We start from the raw sequence: 26,208 nt of genomic DNA on the forward strand, positions 1-26,208 counted from the left end.
GTTAAAAAAATAACTTCTTTTTGTCTACTCTTTTTGTGTTGTGCTTCTTTTTTTGTCATTCCTTCTTTTGTTTCTTGTGTGTGTGTGTGTGCGTGTGGTTGGGTTCGGGAGGGGGTAAATCGATACAGACAACTGGAGCGGAAGTCCAGGCTCATTTACCATTCGGTAGAGGACGTCAAAACCAACACGCTCCAACAATTCTAACCACCCCTGCCTTTCCTTTGTCCGTGTTCTGTTGGTTCCAGGCCCAAAGTCACTGTGCAGGTAAAAAGATGATACAGTTCCAGGGAAGTGAAGTGGAAGAACCAAGTCCTGGTAATTAAGCGTCTTTTCTTCTCCTCGTGTTTCTCGCCTTTATTCTCTTATTCTCCTAAAAATCTTTTCTTTCACTTACTTGCCCTTAATCTTCTTCCACTTTTATTTTCTTCACATTTCTTGCTCCATCGCCTTTCTTACAATTTTTATTCTCATGTTCCAGCTTCTCTAACTTTCATCGTCACCCCTTACGTCTTATTACTCTTTCCGTTTTAACTGTCCTTTTAACCTCACTTTCTCTCCACCATTTTTCCACTATTATCCTTTTACACTTTTTCTTCTCAAACTTCTCATCACTCAACCCGGGTCTTCTCATCAACTTTCATGTTCTAAGTGTCAGCTCTTCTCTTCTTCTACTAATTTTCTTTTTAGCCTACTCATTTGCGCCACTGTCTTTCTCGCTTCTTCTTCTCCACATTATCCAGTTCCTTCTCATTCTCCTTACCCACATTTTTCTTCTATTCTGCAATCTCAAAATTTTCCTTCGGCTTCTCTGCTCATGGTAACTTTCTGAGACCTTTCGGATAAGCAGTAGAATACCTTAGATGGGAAATAAATCAGTCGTAATGTACGACTCCAGACTTCACAGAACAACACAGATAAAAGGAAAGAAAAATCTCTTGCCTAGAATGAGATTTTAAACTTCAATCCCTGCATGTAAAGTAGTGTGGGCTTTTGGGTGCGCGGTCGTTCAAAAATCTAGGATAAGAATCGGACCACGACATTTGTCTCCGCTAGCCGGTGCCTTGGAACGGGACAGTAGGGCACACTTGTCTATTTCGACGCCAGCGTTAGTTAATTCTGTTAATGATAATAACAATATTGGGTAGACGTACATCACGAACTACCCAAGAACTTGAGGTGGTGGAAGGCGAGCATTTAATCGACAATCTTTATACCTAGTTTCAATAATTTCGGTCAAATGACTTCCACATTGATGTTTGAAAATGAATAAGGGACTGAACGGACAGATACATGCATCTCACTAGTAAGATTTCGGCGAAGAACGCATAAGAACAGAAGGAAACGCCACTGATAACCATTCTCCTTTCCGCTCAGCGTTAAACTCGCCTACCTATGGAGCTAGGAACGCCTTCATAGCCGGTCAGATAATGCCACAATCGGAATATGGCATGAAACCCCACGAGACAGGATCACACGATCACATTGTATCTTTGTGGCACTGTTTCGCCATTACACGAACAGAACCAGTGATCGTCAATAAAGACAGAAGCGGAGCTTTGTGCGTCTATTGTACCAGTCTATTAACTATTCCAAAAAATTCGCAATGTAAGTGAATTAACATTGGAGAACATTCATTAAATATTTCAAAAATGTAAGCCATTATAGTATTTTACCTTGTGTACACGGGAATATTTTATTATTAATTAACCCTGTTACTTAAAAATAGCATATAAACTACCACGAAAATGTATTCAAGTTATTATCATCTTTCTTAAGTTTCTTCTTGAGCCATAAGATTTTCATCTCTTTTATGTCTCAAAGGAATGTAACTTTGCGTGTTCACAGACAATTCTTCCTTTTATTCCGTTAAATATACAACATATCGGAGAAGGTTTCGAATTAAAATATTTGATCTTAGATACCATTCTTGCGAGTTGAATCGTGTTTGAGAAAAAAAAATATTAGCTTTCATAACAGTTTCATGTTACCCAAATGTTCTTTGCCTTAAAACATTCAACTTTCAGTAATTTTGGAACTAAAACACAGATGGACGAACGACTTTAACTTTACGCGTCCATTTTTGCACTGCTTATAAGTAAAATATAAAAAATATTTCGGGACAGCTAAAACAACACAATCATTATTCTTTTGAGTCCTACAAATCTGTGAACCGCATTTTAAGCGACGAAGGATAAACTGTGACCTTCTTTTTTCCCCAGGAATCATCATTTGTCTCATACCCGCATCCATTTCCGGCGGAAAAAGCAAACACGTCTATAAAGAATATCGTTGAAGCCGAATAAGCAGTGGCCTGTAATACTCCCTACATCCATGAAGAAAGAACTTTTTTTAAAGTGCAGAATTTAATGCTGCTATAGAAGCAACTGATAGGGTGGAGGGTGAAGGGCGCATGTCCAAGACAGGCCATACTGCAGAACCGTCCTAACACAGATGCTGCTAGTGACTGAACGATTGAATGATCAAATCTTCACTCCTTTATGGAATCTTCTTCAACTGTACTGGTTGTATATAGCACGGCAGAATAACCGCGAATCACGAGCTGCAAAGGATGAAGGGAGAAGCTGGCCAATTTTAAATGAACACACATTGCACTTGTGAAAAAGACATCCTTGTACTTCGACTCTTGGAAGACAACTGACGGGAGCAGGTTACAACATCACGTGACCTGCGCGGGCTTCTGTGTAATCCTCTGTATATTAGCATTTACAGGTGTAGACCTGTGTAACATCTGAAGTCCGGAAGAATTGTCAACGCCGGCTACAAATAACAATGTATCACAACAGGTAACCCATATTTAGTATGAAACTGTTCGGAATTGATATTACCGATATTGTTATGTCAAGACGCTTTCAATGCAATTACACAACATGCAAGGGGGAGTGTTGATCTAACAAAGCTCGTCCAACATTAACGTCAAATCAGATTTCAGATAGTGCAACCTGTCTTCAAGAAGAAGCTCTCGCCAAAATCATAAAAAAGCTCTACGGTTTCGAGTCAGGTGACATAAAAATTTAATTTATACGAATGGTATTCTTTTAACATGTTGAAATTCACCAACAACTGGTGCAGTTTAATTGACTTCGAAGCACTTTGCAGAGTCAGATCCTTACATTGAATTTGCAAGTTGTTTTTCTGCAGTATAAAATCCTATGACGTCGAAGAAAATTGGCCGATCTCATCTGGAAGGATGGCGTTTGGAGGCACAACACAGATGTTCCTATTAAGAGTACGACCGAATTAATAAGTCCAGAGTTCCATCAAGGCAGAGAACCCGTACAACCATTACATTTTACGTAACGGCAGAATTAAATATAAGAAAAATACTTCAGCTTCTGTAAGAAACACAAACCTAAGGGTAGATAGGAGATAAAAATAACGGATAATGATATTTAAAGAAGGGAGATTTTTGAGACGGGGACTGAAACAGCGTAGAGATTACGGTGTCAGTTAACATAAGAAAAATTATCGGATTCAACTTTACTGCTGCCATAACTTGTCCTTTACGATTAAATGTTCCTTACTTGCTTTAATCAGTCGAGTTTTAATTCCTACAGCAATACTGATAGTAACAAAAAAGAATAATTACTTTCATCTAATTCTTGTAAGGATTATAGAAACAACATTCATACTGGTAAAGTAAATTATGTAGCTTCTAGAATTGCAATGTGTACAGAAACGGCACCGACGAATTTATCTTTGTTAACAGTTAAAGCGGCGTAATTTTAAACAAATAAATTGATAGAAAATATTTCAATATACACAAGTTTACACGGCTTACATAAAGGAACAGGACAAGTCCTCAATCGTACAAACATTCCTGCATTAGTAGGCACTACTGTTGTCTGGATACCTGCTTTTTCAAGAGCATACTCGTTAATTTCATACAGTTCTCCCAAAAAAGATTGTCTTTTGAATATATATCAATCGATATTTCTAAGGGAAATGAGGTGTGTTTCGTTGTTAGTTATCATCTACATCTAATTAAAATATTTACACTTCAAATGTCTCAAAACTTATAAAAACTTCTACATAGGTAAACAAACTCTCTTGTTCAATAAGTGAACAATTTTCGCTTTCATGTGATTACGCTGTACAATCATTAAAATACCTTTTTAAACTCAGATGGACGGCTGTACCATAGTATTCACTACGTCAACGTGTTAAATACAAACATTTGATTTTGTAAGGAATTACGAGAACGAGAACCGCCACTGCATATTCTTACTGAAGACATCGTAACCCTCCACCCCAATGTGTCTCCTTCATGACAGCAACCTGGGATGTGCTACACACCTTCCCTCGCCCCTAAAGGTTGGGAACGGTAACAGGGGAAATCCTGAATAAATGAATGAGAGATTCGCTAATTAGATTAACCCAGAAGGCCTATTCGGGAAATGGTGGAACCAAGACGAGCTCGATGCAAAAATATATATATATATAAAGAGAGAGAAAAGAATTAAGTCGTCAAGTCCCCCCCCCCCGGTCTCTTTACTTCCCTCACAGAACAGAACGACCGTGGAGGGGCGCAACTTCTCTGGCTGGAACGTGGTAGAAATTTTTATATCTTCAGATTTATGACACACTCGCCTAGGTTCCTCCATTTAGCTGGCCTCGCCAATGGAAAGAAAGGACGAAAAGAAAATATAAAAATGAAGCAAGAACATGGGGATGCAATAGCAAAGAGGAAATTAAGACTAGCTATATCTTCAATGGGCAAAAAACGCAAAATTAGATTTCTGTTCTGTTTCATTTGGAGATGACATTTTTAGGTGCGAAATTAACAGGGTCACTTAATCTGTCACAATTTTCTCCTGCGACTGTGTGTGTGTGTGTGTGTGTGTAAAACAACAATTACTATTTTGCTTCCAGATCTTCTGACGAACAGATTAATCTGCTTCGGTTGTGCAAATTTGTAGCAAAACACCTTTATTGCATGCAGCTTCAGAATGCTGGACTTTGACTTATTAACTATAGCATAATGCCAATAAACAAGAGTAGCTTAACACATATGACATTAGCACAACAACACCAGAGTATTGTGTAGACCAGTGGTATTCAACCTGGGGTACGCGTACCCCCGGGGGTACGCGAAGACATCTTAGGGGGTACGTGAAATTTAAAAAAAATATATATTATTTTATGATAAACACTGAATAATCAGTAATGTAATTTATTTAATTTATTTTAGATGTAGATTATATACTATGTATAACTCGAATTATATACCAACAAATTTGGGGGTACAAAGTTGAAGAGAAATTATATCTAGGGGTACGCGAACAAAAGAGGTTGAATACCACTGGTGTAGACAGTTCTGTTATTACCAGTTTTACAGAATATCAATAAGTTGCGACACTGTGAAGTAGAGCTCTTGAAATTCCTGACTGTAATTATTCTCCACTAAAACACATAGTGAGCTCATGTAACAGTGGGGTTACCGAAGTATTATAACCAAATTCATGCATCGATATACATCGATGGTTTCTTTCACATAATTTAAACCATTCGCAGACACCCAGAGTTTCAAAACTCATTCGCCAAGGCAGTTTATTTATGCACACGAGCAGGCCTTCGTGTTGAAATCACTTGCAATTAAATCGAGTTCATTACGAGGACGAACGGACGAAAACTTTTTGATGTAATTAATGTGAAAGAATGTTTACTGATGAGAGAAACGAAGGGGAGGAAATCAGTGGCGGCTAGTGGTCACAATTCAACACACAGTATTTTCGTAATAAATAGTGTTCTGCCTGGTTTATTAATTTATTCCAAGCAAGGTTTATCAAAAAAAAAATAGGTTAGAGCTACATTGTAAGATTTAAGGTTCTCACGGCGGTGAGTGAACAGATCGCTCTCTTCAGGTTATACATAATCAAACAGGAAAATGAATATTCATACTGAATCAGACGAGACATGAAAGGAAGCCGTCATGGCCTATTTAAGGTAAAATTAGACAATTTTTCTGACGTACGGTTTTTCTAATACGTTGTGAAAGTAAATGCTAGTATTTAGGTAGAATTTACTTACTCGGTTATTTTTAAAAATAAATCAGTAATTAAATGTCTTTTTATAAAGTAATCCAATTAATATTAGATGTGGACGTAAAGGCTACAAAAAACTCCTCTGACCCTACCGAGGATCGAACCGTTGTCAGACTCGACTCTGTCTGAGCTATCTCGGTTCCAAGCTGAATAATAATAATAATAATTAGAAGAAGAAGAAGAAGTAGTACGTGACAGGATTCAGGATTATGTGTACAGGTGAAGGTTCACTCCCATTGAGCTCCATTGTATGTTATGCTCTAGGAAGCGCTGAGAAGATTGTAAGCTGTGAGCCGCCAATGAACAGAGAACTTTAACTAACGAAACGAATTCCATAAAGCCTGCATGCAGCAACGATTATCATGCGACTTGGTCACGAACCGGAGGCGTCCAGGCCCTAAGAATAAGTAAGGCGCAAGGAAAGAATCCGCCCGTAGCAATCGATGGAAAAGTCCGACTAAAGCAGGTACAGTGTTTGGGCACAGAAGACGATGATACTGAAAAAGTGGAAAAAACATCCTATTCCTTCTGTATAATTCAGAGCCTTTCACTATCCTAAGTGATCCCGCCATCGAGTAGGCTAAATCTCAGTTTTTATACTGTGTACATAGCCAAACTTTAATTACGCATTACTATACACTTCAAGGCCACATGTTTCGTTCTGCGACAATCCTTTTCATGTTTATGTATTTTCATATGTCATTGTCGTGTCGTGCGCAGAGATTTCACTTTTGAATTTAGCATAGACTCATCAAATAATATTCAGTCGAAGTCCATTTTGGTTTCGGAGATAAAATATGTGGACAGACGGATGGACATGTTTAACGAATGCCGTCAAATAAATTCGCAATAAAATAAAACACTCTGAACACAGCAAAAATTTGAATAACAAACGAAACCAAATAACACTATTTCATTTCTAGATTCGTACCAAGAGGAGGAACATGCCGGTCTATGTTTCCAATAACTATAGTTGTTCCGCTGTTTTCCGTGAGGTTTGTTGCTTTTCCGGCCACGGAAAAAAGCAATGCTGGATAGGGAGGCCAATTTATGCTCAGTTCTCACGGCATGAGCCCCTTCTCCAGGAGCCTTGAGGGGTAACATTGGGACACAAGAACATGAACATAAACAAATACACAAGGGTATGAAATCTTTTAAATCCCTCGGTAAACAGATTGGTTGCCACGGGAGACCCATACGTTGTGAGATACAATGCTAACGCATCAACAACCAATAGGATAAGGCGAGGAGAGATACTGAAGTTACTTTAAAGTTCGCGCTCATGTAAGAGAAGATAAGACAAAAGCGGAAAGAATAGAAGAGCTGAGGGAAGAAGAACATGGTAAAGCGACAAAGGAAAATAAATAACAAACAGGTTGAAACACGGTTAAAACCATTCACAGCACTAATCATTATTCTCATATTTACTTATTTCTGTAACTCACTCATAGCTGAAGATGAAAGCATTAGGCAAGTAGACTGCTCTGCTCTTTAGTCCATAGACAGACTACTTACAAGCTCGCCGTGGTGATGGGGCAACTTCTACGACATATCTGTAACGCCGGGTAACCTACGTGCAGTTCTACAGGCAAGCATTCCTAAATGCCAATTAACATGGCGGATAGGTGAATAACAGCTTTCTTTGTATATTGAAGGAAGTTTTTAAACGCTTACACTTCGTCACACATTTTATCGTTAAAACACACCGAATACAGCACGTCACACCATTACTACACATATTTACTACAAACATATTTATTTATACTGGACATGCGTTCTTCTCCATCTCAAGCTGAAGGCAGCAAGGAGCCTAGTTCCCGAAAAAGAAACCAGTTTTACCCAGGCTAGAAAGCAAGATATTTTCGATGTTTCAGTTTTTATTCCATGCGAAATGCAGTTTAGATAATGGCCCTGTTACTATATCGTTCCTAGTTTGTAAGCTAGGTAAATCATATTTACTGGAACTTGAACCGAGGAGAGATTTCATTTTTCCTAATGTAATGAGATTAATAAAGAATATTTCAAAAAAGATGTATACAAATTATAATACGAAAAATTAACGACTTATCGATCTCCGCACAGTGTGTTTACGGAAATCGTGGACGTTGGTAATTTTGAACACCTACACTAGATTCACTAATTCACTAAGTGCCATAGTTTACTTTATTAAAAAGCATTTAATTAATTCATTGAATGTGTGCATCAATATTTCTGAAACATTCTGTGTATTAGTCTTAAACAGAACGTTGTGTGGTTGTAAATATTATGACATCAAAAGAGTTGGAACAACCAGTGTGAATCTACCTGAAGTTATTAAAATCTCAATTACTAAAAAAAAAAAAAAATAACGTGGCGCCTCGAGGACAATTTGTATGTGACAGAGACCAGCAATCCGCACTACACGCCACGCCACGCCACATCACGGCGTGTTGGTGGCTACGACGCTATCCCGGAGGTTCTGTTTTATTTATACTCTAATCGGAATTGGGCTTCCTGCTTCGGGCTAACTAATCTCGGTCATGTCATTTCCGTCTTTTGGGGAACGTTCGTCTGTACTGACATGCAGACACGTAACTTACAAAAGACATATTCGCATGTACACACATATAAAATATTGTATAAATAGATAGACAAATACACCGACAAACAGGTACATTATAAAGACAAATTAAGAAAGAGTGAATAGATATATCAGACAAAACGCAGACGGGGAGACAGACAGAAAGAAAGATGAAATACGTGCTTAAAAATGTGAATTCTTTTCCCAGCCTGTAGAGGGCAACAGTGTCGCTATGTCCTCCGTCGGTGCAACCCATGGTGATTCAACATTGTTAATTAGTGCTGACTGCTTGTCATTTGTGTCTCGAAGCAATGACCGTGTCTCATGTACAGCAAAACTTTTGTTATTAACGCAAGACAATGGAAACAGATAAACATGGGCTAAAGTTTTTAGTACGACTAAGATATTTCATTAAGTGTCACTCCAAATGGGATAACATTTTCTTAAAGTTGTAAAAGCTCTACGCTTCTGTGTGGCGTTGTGGCAGCCAAGAGCAGTAAAGACAATTCTGCGTTCTCTTTTCTACAGCACAAAGTTTTGTTTCAGCGAAAATGAAAACAAAAGGATCCTGTGTAGTTTAGCGCACACGTAATATTTCTGGGTTATGCTAAAATGAAAACGGGAGAGATTAAACAAAACAGGGCCAGAGAAAGATAGATGTGTAATGTAATGTGAATCTTCATAGTTCGTACTCCCATCATATAAATTTTTGGGGGTAAAAAGTGGAAATTAAGATTTGCAGAACATGTAGCACGCTTTGGATGTATTAAGACTTCGTCAGGAAATGTCAGGGGTAGAAATAATTTGGAGTATTAGGGGAACACAGAAGGGAAATATTAAAAAAAACATGTGAGAAAAAAAGGGTTAGGACTGGGCAAGATTTAAGTGGCTGATGATTGGGATTTCTTCAACGTGATAATGAAACATGGAGTTGTATGAATACATGGTTTGCTTTACCATCTAGGCAAGCATACGCTTTCAAGTAACACGTGTATAATGGAGTCAGTTTTAAATCAAATTCGTTCTTTTAAATCTCTGATTCATAGAATTCTTTTACGTTTCTGTATATCCAAAACACAGGAAAATACACACTTAAAAGAAATTTATTTAGTGGTTTACTTCTTCCCTTTTCTGTCAATTTCCAGCATACGATTATATATATAAAAATATATATAATAAGCGTACTTCCGAAAAATAACTTGGTCTATTTCACATCATTCTTTGTCATTCAAACATTTGGACTAAGGACAATCAAGAGAAGAAGATTATCACTATCCGCTAAGGTGTTGTGCCGTGAAGATAGTTTTGCCGATGTTTCAGAGATTCTTGCTGCCTCCATCATCAGGGCAATCACCTCTAAAACGTCGGTAAACATCTACCAGGCGAACATCGACCACGACCGCTTCCTTCCTTATCATTTGCAAATTCACATTTAGAACAGATAACTGGGTGGATGAGTGGGCAAGCAGAAACACAGGGTAGACAAAGGCCTGTTTAGTTTAAACACAGGTGACTCCCGTTATACGCTCTTCCACTATCAGCGGATTTATTTTCGTATCATGAGGAACATTAAGATCCACAGTATAGAATTAACCGCTCATGCCCACTGAGTTGTGTCGCCCGACCATTCTGAAACCGAGGACTCAAAACGAAGGCCTTTCATGGAGTATCAATTACTAAAATTACAGCATGTTTTGCGTCTCCTGTTTTAAGTTTTCTCGATATACGCGGCGATTGAACGCAACCCCAGCGTATGACGACAGTCATCTGTACTTTAGGTTCTACTGATGCAGAAGCTTTGGACTGTGGACCGCGGTTGCTACAAAACCACCACTGCTGATTATTTCCGTCCCCTCGCTTCATCTCAGGGTTGTTGCAGCGGGAGGCACTATATGTTATACCCCCGGGGAGACGTAAAGAAGAAGGTGGGTAAAATTTATGTGAAACTCGTGAAACGACGCTTCTGAGACAACAAACATTGGGCTTGAAACTGGAGTATCGTCGGCATATCTGTGGCCGGCCGAAACTTAAACTGCTAATACTCAGGAGAGAGTCGGTTACTAATCCAGTGAAGATACTTCATACTCAGTATCACAGTGAATGAACCATGAAATTGCTATTCTCTTCCCAGTAATCACAATGATGGCGGCGAAGTGGTGACTAGAAGTCGTATTCCACGGTTCCTGCATCCGAGTCGCCGCCAGAATATCCTTTTCTGACCGGTGATTGAATCTTTCACTAGAAAACCACGGTACTTCAAGTTCACTTTACCACTTACAGGCCTACGTCAGCACTACATTAAGACTGATCGATCTGTATGTTACTAGTTTAACGCCCACTGAAAGCTCGGTGTACAGGTTCATTTGTTTTATGTACAGTAATATTTAATATATTAACTGCGGGTTCCTCTGAATACGGTAATGAAACTTCTGGTGCATAAAAACTGTAACATTTCTTGACTAGCTGAGCGACTATTAGTTTACTTTAACCATCAATACAGTATAACGGAAATGTAAATAAATAATATACATAATTATTGTTTAACTTGCAGTAAAGTTCAGTAATTATAACAATAATTACGAAGGTCAACATAATGGAAACGAAGTTTAAACGACAATAATGCAATCATGTTGCATGAGATGGTCGTGACGTTTTAGCGCTTGCGCAGATAAGACTCCCGCGTAACCAAAAATGCAAGGGCTTTTATAAGTGGATAGATTTAATGGAGCTATTATATCGGCAGCATCGAGTAAGATGAGATTATTAGATACAAATTTGAAAGGAGGCTTCTTTAACTTACACATGCATGAAGCATGTCTTAATTATTCTGAAAATATTAGACGAATAATACAAATGATGAGGCTCCTAATAATACAATTCTTTATCTTACTTAATCTCGCTTAGTCCGTATGTTCTCACGTTCCATAACACGCAGCTGAAAGGTCCTTGGCCGGAAACATACAAATACGAATTTGAGTTCAAATACACTCTTCAACATTTCGTTGCCACAAACCTTGAACCTGCTCGTACCTAATTTCCACAGAATGCTAAACCAAGTTCCACACCCATATGAGGCACTTCAGTAGAGAATGGTATTTATTGTAATGTTCAGAGAAAAAACGTGAAGTATGTCGCCGACATTGGGAATGTGAATGAGGTTGAATAAAATACTGCTGTACTAGAATTTTAAATTTTAACTACACTTCCAATTACTAAACGAAATATTTGAGGTATAGTGGAATGCGAAGTGGTAACAACCCCGAATACAATAATCACCGTACTTTGCCCTGGATAAAAATGCGACGTGCAGTAAAAGTTCGAAGCAAAAGCGTGGCACATTGGTTGCATATTTTCGATAAACTGATTTTATTATACATTCGCCAACAGATATACACAAAATCATAGCAACTCAGTACCTGCGTTTGCTGTCTCACGGACTGGAATTTCATTTGGTATTTTTTTATAAAAAAATACATTAAAAGCTTTGTGCCACATGCGATACATATCGTTTTTCAGCTAGCCATTCTTCCCTCCAAACTTTATAATAGTTATAATGTCACCAAGAACGCTTTCACTTTCACGTACTCTGTACAAGAAACGCAAAATACGTTTTCTTATAAAAGCATACGCCAATGCAAAAGACCTCGTTTCAGAGCTGGAAGTACAGCTATGATATGACAGTGAACAACGCTCGATTCCGCCACTGACATAATGTTGAAACGAAAGATGTGGTTCTTAGTAGAAAAGACGGGTGAAGGATAAATTCCATATATACCATCCGGAAAGAGAGCCCTTGCCAACCATATCGTTTTGCATTTTGATATCGTGGGCGGAAAAAGAAGAAAGACGTAGGGGTGGAATGTGCGTTCAGGGCGGAGGGGGGGGGGCAGTGTGCAAAATGAAGCAAGTGCTCCCCCACTTTCATGTTATGTGTATGGAAATTGTGTGAGGGAGGATGACCAACTTTGTGGTTTATCTTTTAGATTTGGCTGTTAAGACAATAACTGTACTGAATTCACAAAATGAGTAATAAAAAGGATCTGACTTCAGTCATGTTATCAGATTTTAGGTAGATTGTACTACATACGATTCCTCAGAATAATATTCTACATAAATATAAAATATAATACACTCATAACAGAAGAATATCCCTTCCTCTTCAAATCTAAGTACAGGACACTAAATGGAAAACAGTCTGAAAGGAGGGCGCCAATAGAGGGTCTAGTACAGATATGACCATGCAAAATTCCACTGTGCAGCGTTATTTTATGCGCTAATAATCACTTACTTGACCAAACGTCATGCTTCGTACTTTGGATATCCCGGTTTCAAATCCCGGCCTTGAAACCACCTAATCTTTCCGTGGATTTCCTAAGTCTCTACAGGCAAATAAGCTGAGGTCTGTTCTTTCCATATTCTTTCTAATTCATAATTCAATAATTGTACAGTCTGAGACAGTGGCAGCGTGTTAAACAAACTACACGTAAAGAAAATATATTATACGGTCTCTCTGGAGCAGAATCAGTTTTCAGAAGTAATTCTAACATGCCCATAACTATTAATAAATAAATGAATAATAATTAATCTGATCAAGAAATTTATTATTTTAATGATTTATTGTGATTGACGGACAATTTTAATATATTTTAATACTATTTAAATAAAATCATAATATGACGCACCTACAATATCTTATTTTAATGACATCAAAAGGTTTGCCGTCACTAGGTAACAGAACTGAACCATATCCCGATAGTGTAATCCACTTCAAATCCTCACACTGTCTCTAAAATAAACAATGGCCTTGTCGCCAAATTGCCTATTATATCACCTATCCCATTCCATGCTCTCTGATTCGATCGCCCAAAGTGATGAGGTAAACAAAATACGAGTAGATTATGAAGCTCCTCATGATTTAATTTTCTACATCCTGTTATTACTCATTCTGTGTGGGTAAACAAATTCTCCTCAACAGTTTCCTCACGAACACTTTGTACCTATTTTCTCTCCTAAAGTGTGTTAAAACAAGTGTTTCGCTCGTATAAAACACCTGAAAATTATGTAAGATGCCTTTCAGTTTTAGGTTGTCAGAGGACAATATCACATAGAACGTATGACTCTCGTAGGCTCTTATGCCACTTTTGACAACGATCGATCTGGAAAGCCAACGCCAATGTTTTCCTTGTGTTGACACATGCCATTAAAAAACAACAAAGACAAGGCCAAGACGATTTCATACGTAGTGTTCATTATTCTAGTCACTAGCAGTTTACTTAAGAACAGCAAAATCATGCAGTAAAACGGAGCACACAATTTACAGATACTACCTTTTGAGTTAACTTCTTATAGATACGAACACAAAACTAAAGTTGCTAGATACAGTCTAATGTATTGTATTTTGTAAAATATATGCCATATACAGAAACGTCCCGAATGAACGTGACAAGTATTAATGACATTTATTTTATTCTGCCAACAATTTTCGCACGGTCATTGTTTTGGAGCTTATAATATCGTTATGGGCTTGGATTGATACGATACAATTAAATTTCTACGATAAGCTATATTACAGATACGAAATACTGGATGCTATCGAGATACGTAGATAGTTTCACAGATGAAGAAGCATCTGAACTGTTTGTGTCTATCAGATCCCACAGAGTATTAATTAAAGACGTAGATAAGAAACTCATTCAGTACTGTGCTTATTTCAAATTAATAAAAGGTAATTGCTCTTAACACGAAAGCGTTAGGCTATCATCTTCTTACGCGCCGCCGTGAGAACATGAAATCTCACTGAAGCTTCAGAACCGAATTCAGTTTCTGTCATGATTCAACTCACAATTCTTTTTGTTTCAGAAATTTCTACTCTTAATGTAGTTAAAGGCTTCAAATTTTTTTGTTCTTGTCTAATTACGGCCTTGAAGATCCCACCATTAGAAATTTCTGGAATCACCAACTTCGTATTATCACGAAACAACAGGAAACATAAGGTTATGTACAATATTTTGGAATATACAAGCCAAAATGCGTCAGTATATGTTTGCAAAGAAAAAAGGTTGTTACGTCTAGCGATGAGAAAATATAAAGGGGAAAAATCACTATTAATAAAACAAACCGTAACACTTCAGCCCGAACGTGTAACTATGAACTGTTTCCTTATAGAAAAAACTGACACATTCGTCATGGAAATGTTCAAACCGATAATATGATTTTTACGGGTGGCGTCACTGAAACTAAAATCCTATAAAACCTCGACAGCTTAATCCAATGGCTCTCACGATCTATGAAGCCTTTGCTCGCACCTGAAGGAGGAGACAAATTCAACCTTTGATACGTCGTGTATCTGTAATCCAGAAATCTGTCGATTCTCGAAAAAAAGTACTCCCATGACAACTGTTTCAATCTGTAGGCCTCTCTCGTGGGCACAACAGAAACGAATCTCTCTACCTGTGCATCCGCCAGGAAACCTTCTCTTCCTACTTTCACTGACGTTGAAATTGAATGTCATATAGTCGAGAATCTTTTTAGTCAGTCTGTAAAGATGGGTGCTGCATTGTGATATACAGCTACACCAGGGTAGTGATGTGATTGTCTTGCCCTACCCTCAGCCCTCACCGTTCATTTCATATCCCCCTCCACACATACGCTCCCACCACCCATCCATTGAATTTTTAGTTTTATGGCTTGTTCGCGAATTTTGCTGTAGCTACTAGCGTTGCCTCACGATTACCGAGTTCATAAAATTTCATACTATCTGGAGTCAGTAGCCGAGAAGATTATTGGATGAGAAGCACTGTTCTCTCCCATATTTCACCCTCTCTCATCTGTTACAAACTTTAACATGGAGAAGCCCACAACACTGTGTTCAATAGAATTCGCATACCAAAAGCAGCATTCGAATCGGGATTAGCCTGAACTAGCTCATCCGTAACAGCATTTTTCCACAAGAATTTAACGCTGCGAACACACAAGCTACAATCACTGTAATAGATCTACAGGATGGATATCAAACCCGCGATCCCCCAATTCTAGAGATGTCAGAGATGCTAACCACTACAATATGATATTCAGTACAGAGAAACACACGTCAGGAGATGGTGGATGGCTCCAACAGCATATTATGTATGAAGATTTCTGTCTTCTGGGTTGTTGCGCTGTGTAGTCTCGTCGATGTTAACCCACGTTTCAGAGGTCATATTGCATCGCCCTGATGACGGAGGCAGTATGACCTCTGAAACGTTCGTTAACATCGACCAGACTACACAGCGCAACAACCCAGAAGACAGAAATCTTCGTACTCATCGCCCTGATGACGGAGGCAGTATGACCTCTGAAACGTTCGTTAACATCGACCAGACTACACAGCGCAACAACCCAGAAGACAGAAATCTTTGTACTCACCGCTGTGAAACCTCAAATCTTGCATATGTATGTATGCTGAGTTTTACGAAAACCAGTTAATTATAATTGTTTTAATTAATTATACTTTATCTAACAATACATTCAGTATCTCAGACTGTATAGCGTCGAATGGGTGGATTATAGTAAATAATAATGAATTATAAAAGATGTGGAAGGAAACGGTCGTGGCCTATCGTAAGGTACTGTCCTGAAATTTTCTGAGAGGGAAACCTCGAACGCTCCTTCAGGAGAGTTGGTCTCCAGCCAGAGATTTAAACAAGGGACGTCCCGAATACAAAACAGGAGTGCTAACAACTTGATCGCGAGATTCGGTCGAGTATATCCGTTCATGTCTCCATGGACGTTCAGACACACTTAGCTTCCTAATAGGGATCGAAAACAGAAATCCAAAAAGCAGCACATGGGTCACGTGTTTCTTCTAGTCCCTCTTATTCTTTGGCGAAAGTAGTGACTCAGGAGCGACTCCCCAGTGAAGTGGAAGAAGTGCGCACCCAAATCTCATCTTCTTTCAGCATGTGGTCGCTTTCTTCGCCGCGCCTCGTAAGGCTGCAACCCCACTCCAGGTTCCGACGAATCGACGCAAAAGTGAACGACGAGACATTTCACATACAACGATCACCCGTGAGACTTTCCTACAATGTGGAGACCGTGATGCACCGCGTTCTTAGGAGTGACTCAATGTTGCATAATCCATCCAGATCAACATCCACACACACACACACACACACACACACACACACACAGCCTACATTCAACCACACACAAGGCAAGCAGTGCATCTTCAATCTGTCCATCCACTTAGCTACCAAATCCACCATCCATCCTTCTACCTTTCCACCCGTACATCTATCCTTGCTCGTTTTCAAAATGTACCGATCATTCTACCCGTTCATCCACACAAATTTCCACTTTTCCAAAACCCCAAACATTCACCCATCTAACCACCAACACCTACTTGTAAACCAACCATTCAATCCTCTGCACATTGACTTTTTATTCTTACTTTATTTAACAATGCTATATCAACTGCAAGGAATTCGAATGGAAACTTAAACACAGTGATGAAGTACAGAAGATTTGGGAGTAAACTGTTATCAACTCATATTTGTTCCTAACACGAAATATTCATAGGAAGAATGAGAGAATAAGAATAAGAATTCTAGTCAAGATATCCGATCAAACCGAATCCTTTTAAAAACGAAGCTGAGTGATCAAACCACCGAGACGGTCAGCAATCTACTGTTACTTACGCACGTTTACTTCTGAAAGCAATAGATAGATGTGTGAGGGATTGGACGCAGGTACAATTTTATTGCATGACTTCTTCGTTGAGCCCCCCCCCCCCTCCCCACCATCGATGATATCCTCACTGTTGCGGAATGGATATGATGCATATATATAGGACGTTTCAAATGGGTTTCCATTTCCGTGGCAGGGATATAAAATGTCTTCTTATATATATTTTTAGTGGGTGGCGGTTACGAGAATCTTGTAGGATTGGCGATGCAGCAAATTAGTCTAGGCGGTCCCTTTTATTGCAACATATAAATTCACTGAATGACTGATCGTATGTCACGTGGTCTAAACTGCCCCTGGCAACATCAGAGTCAGTGCAGTCCGAAGGTTATCATTTTAATATTATCGTGTCTTCTACGACCACGTATACCAAGTCGTCTCTTCCCACGACATTTCACAACCAAATTATTGCAAATATTTGTCGTTTCCGACAGCCGTTTTCACCTATTCTAGGCACACAACCTTTCCTAGCCCTTTTTATTTGCAATTTTTTTCAACTATATTAAAGGCCATTTTTTTTAAATTATGAATATAAAATACATCAGTTTAATGTCATGATCTGTCGATACTTGGGTTTTGATTACAAGCACAAAACAGAAGACATGTCTTTACAAAACACTGCAGTCTTTGTGAAATAAGCTCTTAGCAGTAAAAACTGACAGTGTTTACTGTTAGGAAGTTTAATCCATTTATCTGCCATTCAAACACCGTAGCCTCCCCCAACTTCCACCACCCTCCCCCGCCCAAATCCTGACAGCTTCCTGGTTACAACACACAAAACAAATCTCCATCCATTCTGTGCACGCTGGCTTGTATCGGTTTTGTGATCGGGGGTAAGTTTCGTTTAGGGTTTGGGATGGAAATCACTTGCACACACCCATGCCTTCCTCTGTCGCAGTGCACATATACAGGACTGAGTAATTAAGAAGTGGAGACCTCCCTGCCACAAAGCCTGACCGTGTCAGCATGTAATGTTCATAACGTTGTTTCGGTGAAGTTATGTACTTTGAAGCAAGCCACTGGAGCCGACTCCAACCTTGCAAGGTTTAGACGCCCTGGAACCAACCATTCTCTGATGCGGAGTCCTTCTTGAGAAGTCAACATTAACATAACCAGTCAAGAAACCCAGATGTTCATCGCAGTACGAACAAATCCCACTCCTGAAAAATATCCTATGTCAGCCGAATCCACTTCACACAAATTATACTTTTCAGACACATTTTAATATCATTCCCCCACCTACGCGTGGGTGTCCTGAGAGTCCTTATGTTTTCCGAATAAAATTTAGTATAGGTGACTCTAGTTCTACCCAGGGTTTGCTTTACTTCCAATTGCCGTATATATTACGCGTTAAACGGGAAATTCTTGACATTCCCGTGTATCTTCTGTTGATCCATCATGACAGCCCTTAATTTGTGGCCACGGATAGAATTCTGATGCTCCTTATGATACTGAAATAAAACAACGGATATGCGAAAACGCTGAAAGCGAAAGCGCGTATAATGAGAGTCACCTGTATCCTCATTCTGTCTCCTGTGAGGGCTACATGTCGTCGTCACGTCATGTATTGTAATGTAGGTTTTTAAGATATATTTGAAAATGTAAAAGAACAACACGGCCGATATATAATAAGGTTTGGTAGCAATAACTAAAAAAGCAAACATCTGAGCAAGGAATATGGAATTGTGCGGAAAGGTAGACCATAAACACGCCCACTAATGCTACATGCTACGCGATATTTTACAGTGATTACAAAACTTTCTGTCCTAATCGAGTTTAAGTTTTCAGAAGTAAAACAAGTTTCATAAGGCATACAGAGACAGGAATTCAAACAGCACATGCCCGATTTCTTAGGTCATTGAATGGAACAACTTTAAAAGACAAATGACAATTTTTAAGGAATAATAAGCACAATGAAAGCCACAAACAGTTGAGATGAGATGGGAATTTTCAAGCCTTCGACTGAACTCAACAAAGGACCGATACGGAGGTCACGCTTTGTGAAAACACGAAAAACCACCAGAAGAAAAATGTGTATATTTACTCCTTTTCCTTTCTGATTTTTCTCTGTTGTTCCTTCTTCCTGTTTCTATTTTATATTCTAGTTGTATGTTTTCTTCTGTCGTGTCCTTCAGATTGTCGGACTCAGTCAAAGAACGCAGACCTGTCTAAAAGGGCCAATGTTCACCTCTCTTCTTTACCCACTCCTAATTCTGCTCGTATCAGAACACTGACTCACAATTTCCTGCCTTCCTGTTGCTTTCTGAAAGGTTTTGTGCTTGCTGTTGTTTGTGGTACACAGAATCGTTAAACCGTGACATGGCTTTCTGCTCGTCTGTTACGAAACTTTCTACGAAATAAATCAGATAATTACGGTGATTAATTTACATTTCAAAAGGGCTTCCTCTTGCTGCTACCGCTATGAATGTGGAGGGGGGGAAGCAGCAGCGAATGGAAATTAGTGGTCGTACTCGTATGGCTTTGATTGATCAAGCAATTAATCATTTTATCTGTTACCCTCCTTGATATTCATCCTTGTTCCCAACCCGGAGTACGAGACTATTACAAGCAAAGTAGTCTTAACATCAGGGTTGAGATGGAAGCTTCGTCTGGGGTCGTCACAAAGTTACGCGGAAATTTTTACGAAAAACTTTTCAGATAATTCAATCGTTACTTGTGACGATCTCATAGCACAGAGTACAGATACCTCATTTATTTTATTTAGTTACAAACAAAAGTAGATTTATCGGCAATACAGAGCCTACTGTAATACGTTTACAAGTCCTGCATCGATAACTTCGGTATCCTAGCAACACATTGTTGCAGAGTACGTAAACAGAATTTTCTCGCTTTTTCCTGACTTTTGGTAGTACGTGGTACGAATTTTTATGCACTAAATTAATATAATTTAATTCCCTCGCCTTTGCACCCGATAACTGAAGTTCCACTGACGTACAAGCCTAAAACTCAACCCTCTCAGTTTGATCCATTTCATATCTTCAAATCTTATTTGTGATTAATATCCCAAATGGTATCTTTTCCAAACTTTTCGAAGAAAAAAATCACATGGATTTATTTATTAGCTGTTCCTTCTTAAAATCATCTTAACAAAATAAGGTAAAATCTAAAAAGACAAACAAAGCACGGTAAGGAGCACAATAATGTCTCTTCACTTAGTATTGTTACAGTTACTAAGTCAGAGAGATTGAGAAGAGTGGAACTTGTAGAATGCATGGGGATAAGAATTGAATGCGTATGTTTAGTTATAAAATATCCAAAGAAGATAGCAATCGAGGGACAAACTACAGATGGCAGGGTAATACTAACGTCAATCTTAAAGGAACACGGTGTGTGTGTGTGTGTGAGAGAGAGAGAGAGAGAGAGAGAGAGAGAGAGAGAGAGAGAGAGAGAGAGCGTGTGTGCGTGTGTTTAATAGACTGAACTGGTTCATGCAAAGGTCTACAAGTTCTAGACCTCGGCTGTTGTAAAAAGAAAAAAATTCTCGACCAGCTAAAGAACCATAATATTTTCAAAGGAAATTCTTATATGTATTATGAATATTACAAATCAAGATGAGCCTACTGCACTAGGCGAATGATATATAGTTGTGGTTTTGGAGTATGATACAGATTCCAAACAAATTGCTATGTCAGTTCTGTAACAGGGTGACAATCGGAGAAGCATCTGGGTCTCTCCGACACGCCTCAAGCTCTGCAACGCACAGAGATGGCACCCAGCCACTAATTACTCATTCCAATCCCTTCGTGCCCTACAACAGACGAGATATCTGAGACAGCCAGTGACAAAACATCCCTCTGAATACTGAACTGGCAAGAAGTACGGTGCCCCAGGAGTCTGCCAGATACAATCAACATTCCGACTTCGAATTGACACATTACAATGCTTAACAATGTTATCGGGACGACTGTGTCACTTCAGAAGACTTGAACCAATTCCAAATTAATACCTTCATTATAAAGACCTCAAGACGTAATAAACATTAATGTTTAATACTCATAAATTTACATAACAATATTCTCAGGTGCATGTATAAGAAATGGAATCCACTACGTGTCTCTTGTAAAGCTTGTCTGACATTAAAAATAAACGCAGTTACAAGTTACAGCCAAAATAACTTAATCTTTTCGTCAAGCTGGAGCATCAGATTCGGTGTAAAGTGAGAAAATGGAAACGTACAATTTACCTATAATCTGTCATCAGAGACATTTTTCTTTCAAACGATACATAAAGAATTTCTGGACATGCCTATAGCAGCAACACTTTCAATCGGAATCAAACTCTCGTATTTTTCTCGGGATATTTACCCTTAACCCTTTAAAATCAATTTGTAAGTTCATGTACCACCTGAGGTTTCTGTCTTCTGGGTTGTTGCGCTATGTAGTATGGTAGTTGTTTACCAACGTTTCAGAGGTCATACTGCCTCCGTCATCAGGGCGATTCATCCCAGAAGACAGAAATCTTCATTCTCACCGCTGTGAAAACCTCAAATCATACATGCACCACCTGCTTAAACTTTAGTAACTCTACTTTCTGTCCACAAAGTGTACTTACGAGTTGCGCCATTCCCCACATCCTGACCTCCTAAGAAGACAAGGAGACCTCCGTAACTAACAAAGTACAGTTCAGTTCAGTTCCTCAAACGCGGCCGCTGAGTAGTGAGTGAGGGGAAGTAATGGGAGTTGAAATTCTGGGTGCACTGGGTTACTTAAGTAGTTAAATAGTAGTCGAACTAACCTAAGCTATAAACGTTTCACGAAATATTTCTGTTTTTGTTTAAAAACTACAAACATTGCTACCGTGAGAATACGTATCTGAGACAATGTCCGACACAGACCTAGTTTGCACACTGGAATCTACAATAGTGGAACCTTCATTGCAGTATAGATGGACTAATTGTACAGTTATTAGTTGTTTCTGATGCTCTACTACTTTTCAGTCTGGAGCACTTTATACAGCAAGTGGGCGTCACAATACCCTTTCAGAACTTGTCTGCCATGCTTGGGGATGGATATTCTTTAGTTAAATTACATTTTCTCGTTATTTTATGCATGTGATTTACTCCGCTGGTTTATATTTTATCGTTTACCACATCCAGATTCTATTTTAACGTTGCTCACATTTTTAATCTCGTCTTCTTTAATTCCTACAAAGTTAAATTTTAAAAATCTCATTACAGCTGCTCTTCCCCCATCTGTTATTTCTCACGCTTCGCTTCCAAAAAGCGTGTGACTGCCAGAGCATTGTGAAATGTAATTTGTTTTATTAAGTACTTTATTTTTAAACTCTTTTAATTGCAACACACAAGCACTTTATCTTTCTACTCAGAAGTAAACAGCAGTAACTAAAAAGTTACGCAAAGGTCGCACTGTACGTTCCATAAAAGCGATCTCAGCTTCAAATACCAAGAAATATCGCTGAGTGACTCCCATCAACACTTATTTTCGAAAAGTTTCAGTTTGGAATATCCACAGGAGAACCAATTTCCTGACAGGTTCTTTCACTTTCTTCAACCACGTTCTAGGGTTTTACCTTATATACGCAACTACCATTTCACTTTACACCCGTATCAGTTCGAAGTTGGATTAGTTTGCTTCTCCACCCCTAACTTTCAGTATACTGACACACATAAAAGCCGTTCAGGTGACAAGTATTTACAGCACACCTTCGCCGTTTCCAATAAATATGTCTTAACCTCCCCCCCTCCCCCCCGGAAACGGTAAAACAACGATCTGCAAATAAGACACTTTGCTTGTATGGTGCCATGACAAAATCCATATCGGGTTTAAAATTAAGCAACTCTGCATGTAACGGTCAACCTAAACAAATGAACCAACTACGTCGTCCATCATCTGGAGACCTTTCTTGAGAGCACTAGTGGTCAACTGAGGCCGGCGTAATGCGCCTGCGCATAAGCGACAGCAAAAGATCGAGGGTCCTACACCGCGATGGATTAATATTACAATATTTTTTCCGAAAATAAGGAAACCGCGATGCGCAATCCCAGGCCAGTTGCACTTATTTACGACACATTATCGATTAATGTCAATAGCTCAAATTAGACAGCTCCGAATAGCAGAATAATTAATGAATAATTAGCTATAAGGGGTGTGAAAGCAAACGATAGCTGCCTTATTTAATGTACCGTCTCGGAATCTGCATTTTTTTTAAATCTACAATCATACCGAAATGTTAAATAGGCCTAATGTAAGAAACGATATACCCTTTTTGCACAGAAAATTATGATATAATAAAACAAGAACAAAGAACAGAGTAGTCTATTTTCCTTTAAAATAAATGCAGCGGAGGTTATTTCAGACTAAAAATTCAGTCCTAATACGAAGGCAACGGCATTGTAAGATTTACACTATGTAGTTTTTAAAACGTAAAACAGAAGAAAAATATGTTCCATATGGCCGATGTTATATTGAAACATTTAAGGCTCCAGCCCACCTAAAAACAAATTGGTTTCTTTTATTGCTAGAGTCTGCCATATACAAATGCCCACTAAAATAGAGGGTTACCATGTTTCCCCATTTCCCACAAAGTCTCATATTTGGGCCATAAAAGAACACGCAAACCGTTGACAGACAAACGGAATGACCGCGTCTTACTGCCAAACCATCGCCATCAATAACGGCTCTGGCATCAACAGATGTTGTAAATTCATTCTCACTGGCAAAAGATACAAAATATCACAACTAATCTGACACATGTACGGATGTGATACGGCCAAAAGTAAAACAAATCACACTCTTTTCCTGCCCAACGCGGCAAAGAACTGAAAACACTATAACATTCAAAAATCTTTTTGCTACGTTTTACGCTATAAAGTTGTAATATTTTTTTCCAAATGCCGTAAAGGCCAAATACCTGTGTAGCATGATTTATATTTGATTCCATAGATTTCAACGCTCTATCTTGTTTTATTTGATAATTTAATATAGCAAAACAAATGTCACGGGACATCTCTGGTACAATTTATCGGCTGCTTTTGAGGATACATAAAATTACAATATTTTTGTCCACAACATAAAGGAAAGACACAATGAGATCTAATTGTAAGTGTGGGGATAATGTTAAGAGGATCTTAAAATATATTACTGTGTAATAAAATGGATTAATCTGTAGGACTTGAAGTTATTACGGCGGTGAGTCTGAAGATGGCTGTCTTCTGGGTTGTTGCGCCGTGTAATCTGGTTGACGTTTACCGACGTTTCAGAGGTCATCGCTGCCTCCATCGCAAGGGCAATGAAGACAGCCATCTTTGGATTAATCTGGTTAAGAATATGGAATTTATTGACAAGATAAGCGACTAGTTTGCGGCGCCACGTTCTGTTTACTTGCAACTTGAACCTGTACGGTCAGGAGGACCTTTGTTTCTCACAAAAAATCTAACGGTAAAAGACGTTTCAGGCCAGAGACCCACTTACGGGATTTTTTGAAGGTGTGCCCAAAGGTTCGAAAAAATTCTAAATAAGTAATTAAACTTATTCCTGGCTTATCCAAGTGCACATTCCATACAATATCTCCACTATCTGATGGGTGTCACATACGGGCCCAATCTAAAATATTCTCATATAATATTGAACATACAGAAGGTTCTTCCAAACACATTCTCTAATAATTCGTAGAATCAAGAATATTACAGATTTTCTGAGGACTCCATATTTCACAATTTCACCCAAACTAAATTTGGTTACGTTTCGAAGGTCATCAAATTCAATTTCACATCGTGATATCAAATGACGATATCGTTTCCCCAACTTCAGCGTTTCTACTTGTTATTTTACTATGAAGAGTGGTTACACGTAATTAAAAATTACGAAACTGGGTTGGTAACATTTATTGGAGGGATAGCAAACAAATACGGACAGACGGATTCACGCTCAGGCAGAATTATCTAGCCTTATCATACAGCAGGACAGACAATTTGTAAACTCTTGAATAAGAGTAACCTGGAATAGGTACTAAATTAACTTAAATGATATACAATCATCGATCCAAACAGCAGGAATAACAATAGAAACCTAGCTCATATTGCCCTCATATCAAAACTTCTAAACCAAGTCAATTTTGTCATGTGGAAGGATATTGCATTTGCCATGTTGATAATACAGTCATTCATACATCTAAAAGTTATGCGAGCAATTCTAGATTGGAATTTTCCAATTAAATTTATTTTAAAATTCAAACGGCTGATGCAAAAGACTTTGCCCGAGACTTTTACTTCATGTTGTGTGTGTGTGTGTGTGTGTGCCCATGAGCAGAGGTCTCTTCTTCAACAAACACTGAAAATAAATTACAGTTTAATATTACGTGTCACAGTGGCCACAGAGGAGCTTGAACTAACTGGCAACCGCCACCTAACAAACTACTTAGTAACTGACTAGGTAACTTATCGGTAATAACCAGATAGACAACGCACTAACTAACCAACTAACTAGACAGGTAACGAACTTACTAATTATCAAACAAAGTAACTTACCAGCTACCTGCTACTTGCATAACCTAACAGAATATTCCGCCAGCTGACGAACGTCACACTGAGTGCTTAAGACTCCTGCTTTATATTCAAGAGATTCGGAGTTCAAATCTCAACAAAAAGACCGTCTATACTGACTGGCGTTTTTAATGGTTTCCCTCAGCCCCTCCAGGCAATAACAGGATAGTGTCTTAAAGCAGGACACGACCGCTTCCTTCCACATCCTTCCCAATTAATTACTCATCCTTCACCATTCACCGTTAGGAACTCGTCAGGATGAACTACTTCAGACAGTCGTTAAATAAAGAATTATTAAGTTTTAAAAAATCCAGCTAGCAAACTACTGATTGGATCCGTGATTG

At 38.7% G+C, this 26,208-nt stretch overlaps 1 protein-coding gene and 1 long non-coding RNA gene across 11 annotated transcripts in view; both read right to left on the reverse strand.

Annotated features, from left to right (window-relative positions):
• Positions 1-22,022, reverse strand: part of LOC147873196 (uncharacterized) — a 43,008-nt gene extending 20,986 nt beyond the window's left edge. Inside the window, exon 1 of the long non-coding RNA XR_015536097.1 lies at positions 21,916-22,022. This is a non-coding gene — a long non-coding RNA (uncharacterized LOC147873196). The remainder of the gene's footprint in view (positions 1-21,915) is intronic.
• LOC110830226 (nucleolysin TIAR) overlaps positions 1-26,208 on the reverse strand; it is a 907,764-nt gene that overhangs the window by 519,525 nt on the left and 362,031 nt on the right. The gene's annotated exons all lie outside the window — the stretch shown is intronic.

This window comes from Zootermopsis nevadensis, unplaced genomic scaffold (genome assembly GCF_977971745.1).
Source record: "Zootermopsis nevadensis isolate Lab colony 2312 unplaced genomic scaffold, Znev_1.0 Znev_ptg000021l, whole genome shotgun sequence".
Classification (NCBI taxonomy): domain Eukaryota; kingdom Metazoa; phylum Arthropoda; class Insecta; order Blattodea; family Termopsidae; genus Zootermopsis; species Zootermopsis nevadensis.